General features: G+C 37.9%; 1 non-coding gene across 1 annotated transcript; it reads left to right on the forward strand.

Annotated features, from left to right (window-relative positions):
- Positions 1-456: 456 nt before the first annotated feature.
- Positions 457-620, forward strand: LOC133260832 (U1 spliceosomal RNA). The gene has a single exon (XR_009740978.1). It is a non-coding gene; the product is annotated as a U1 spliceosomal RNA (small nuclear RNA).
- Positions 621-2822: the final 2202 nt, after the last annotated feature.

Genomic DNA, 2822 nt, shown 5'->3' on the forward strand with positions numbered 1-2822 from the left:
CAGTTCTGAAGCCAGAGAGATTCTGTAACTCGACTCCTCTGTAAGACGACTGGCTTCTGGCATTGGCTGCCATTATTCTGTCAAGGCTTTTTTCTTTCTCCTTTCCCTTTAAATTTCTTCTGGCTGCACTCTATTATTCCATAGACCTTTAGGTTTTCCCTTTTTGTAATCTGATGCCCTATCCAGCAGTGTTCAGGAAGCTGTCTTGCTTTAGTTCAGTCCTTCTCAGCTGCTTCTGCTTTCCTTAGCTGAATGGGTGGCTTATGTTTTTCTTTTAGTCTTTTGGGGGAGACTGTACTGTTTTATTACTCTATTATAAAGAAAGTATGGATTACTCATAGTGAGTTGATACACATGTATCAGCATAATCAAAAAATATTTAGTTCAATCACTTTGATATTGTTTGTTTCTTAAAATTCTTTTTATAGAAAAACCACATTAAAATATGTCCCTATCATGCTTACCTGGCAGGAGAGATACCATGATCAGGAAGGTGGTTTTCCCAGGGCAAGGCTCATCCATTGCACTCCTGATGTGCTGACCTCTGTGACTTTCCCAAATGTGGGAATCTCGACCACATAATTTGTGGTAGTAGGGGACTGTGTTGGTGCTATCCCCTAAAAATATATATATATATATCCCTATTGTCCATCTTCTCCTAAGACCTAGCCACACACTCAATTTCTTTTTATTTTTGAATTTAGTTTTGATTTTCATCAGTTATACATGCACATCAAAGAGTCAAATAGTTGCACTAGAATTATTACCACCCACCCCCCCGCCGAATCCCTCTAGGATGTCACACAAAGTCTTAGAGTCTCCCAGCCACTTTTAACTTTTTGCTATCAATTTTGTTGTCTAAGTCTGCACCTCTAAATAGTGTGCTTATGTAGACTCTTCTTGATTTGTTTAGTTTCAGTTATTGTTTAGTGACTTCTGTCTTTGGAAAATTAGGATCACTCCTGTTTCTGTTCTCTATAGTCATAATTCTTTCTCTACTCTTCATCATTTTTATGTTATAGCTCTGATTAGATCAACATAGTGTATTACATCATTAGAACTCTACAAGGCTATTTTGAACTGAATCATTTCTTATGAAAATTGGCTTTTCTTGTGCTGCCCAATATTTCATGCCCCCTAAAGGCTAATAAACTTTCTGTTTTATTTGCTTTGTTTTCTCTGTACTCATCATTAAGTTAAATCCAGACTCTCTTCAAATTATGGAAGTATTCTTTCAGTCCATTCAAACACAGATATTCATTTACTTTATTGTCTTTGGATCTTCAGAGCTGCTCCAGTCTGCTTGTGATCTTTACTCCCCATCAGCTTTGCCCTTTGTCTCTGTATTGTACTGATTTCCTGGATCCTGTTTTCTTTTTCTTCTTCTTTGGTTTATATACTCGCTTTTGGTGGAGTAAACCCTCAAGTAGTTCCCTGAGAAAAGGTGCACAGAAGTAAAATTGTGAGACCTTGCATGTGTGGAGAGGTCTTTAGTCAGCTTGCTCATTCAGCTGATAGTTTGGCTGGGTATAGAATTCTATGTTGGAAATGATTTTCCCTCAGAATTTTGTAAGTAGTAGCCTCCATTATCTTTCAGGATTCTTATCTTTGGTAAGTGATCTGGATTTTTAATAAAACTCCGGAGGTTTTCAGGACTTTCTCATTGCCCCTACTGTTCCAAAATCTTATGGTGATATGCCTTCTGGTAGTGTGTTTTCATTCATTGTCTGGGAAATCATCTTTTCAATCTGGAAGATTTTGGTTTCTAAATTGTTGATACTTTTGTCCTATTTTCCATGTTTTTCTCTTCCTAGAACTTCTAAAATTTGGATATTAGTCTTCCCAGACTGAGCCTCCCATTGCCTTGTCTTGCTATTTTCAATGTATTTTGCTTTTCTCCTGGTTTCTGAGAAATTCATTTATCTTTATGTATCAATTTTCCTAATGAATTTTAATTTATATTATTACCATAGCTTTAACTTCAAAGCTCTCTATACTGTTTTCTAGATTAAAAAAAAATAAACCTTGTTTTTTTCAAGTAACCAATAGTGCCTTTTATATAGGTCTCTAAGGATAATTTTTTTTTATTTTCCTTTTTCATATTAAAGGATTTTTTATAAAAGAAATAAACTGAGCTGTCTGCTCCCATTTAATGCATGCATGCTCAGTTGCTAAGTTGTGTTCAACTCTTTGCAACCCCATGAACTGTAGCCCACCAGGCTCCTCTAACTGTAGAATTTTCCAGGCAAGAATACTGGAGTGGGTTGCCATTTCTTTCTCCAGGGTATCTTCCCAACTCAAGGAGTGAACCTGCATCTCCTGCACTGGCAGGTGGATTCTTCACCACTGAGCCACCAGGGAAGCCCCAAGTATACTCTATATCTATCGCCTTCTATCAGCATTGGGCACCATACTATTTTTGTCAGATACCTTTCTGTTTCCCTTTAAAAACCATCCCCAATGACACTATCCTAATGTTGTAGCAAGTAATGCCTCCAACAGCAATTTTCTTGGTTGACTTTTGTGAATTAGATAAAATACATTTAAACGTTTGAAATCATGAAGCTAAGAGTAGGGTATTCCCTGACATCACCACCATTCTGGGTGGTGAAGTAGAATGGTTAAGGACATGGGTTCTGGCCCAATCACTTAGCTGTGTGACCCTGGGAAAGTTTTTCATTTCTCTGTGTTTATCAGGGGGCTTCTGTGGCTGTCTTGTGTTTCCGGACCACATACCCAGTGACCCTCTCAGTTAACTGCTTTCCGAGCTCAGCAGTGGGTAGACCCTCCTCAACACTCTGTTCTCTTTTGCTCCCTCATAA

This window comes from Bos javanicus, chromosome 14 (assembly GCF_032452875.1).
Source record: "Bos javanicus breed banteng chromosome 14, ARS-OSU_banteng_1.0, whole genome shotgun sequence".
Taxonomy (NCBI): Eukaryota; Metazoa; Chordata; class Mammalia; order Artiodactyla; family Bovidae; genus Bos; species Bos javanicus.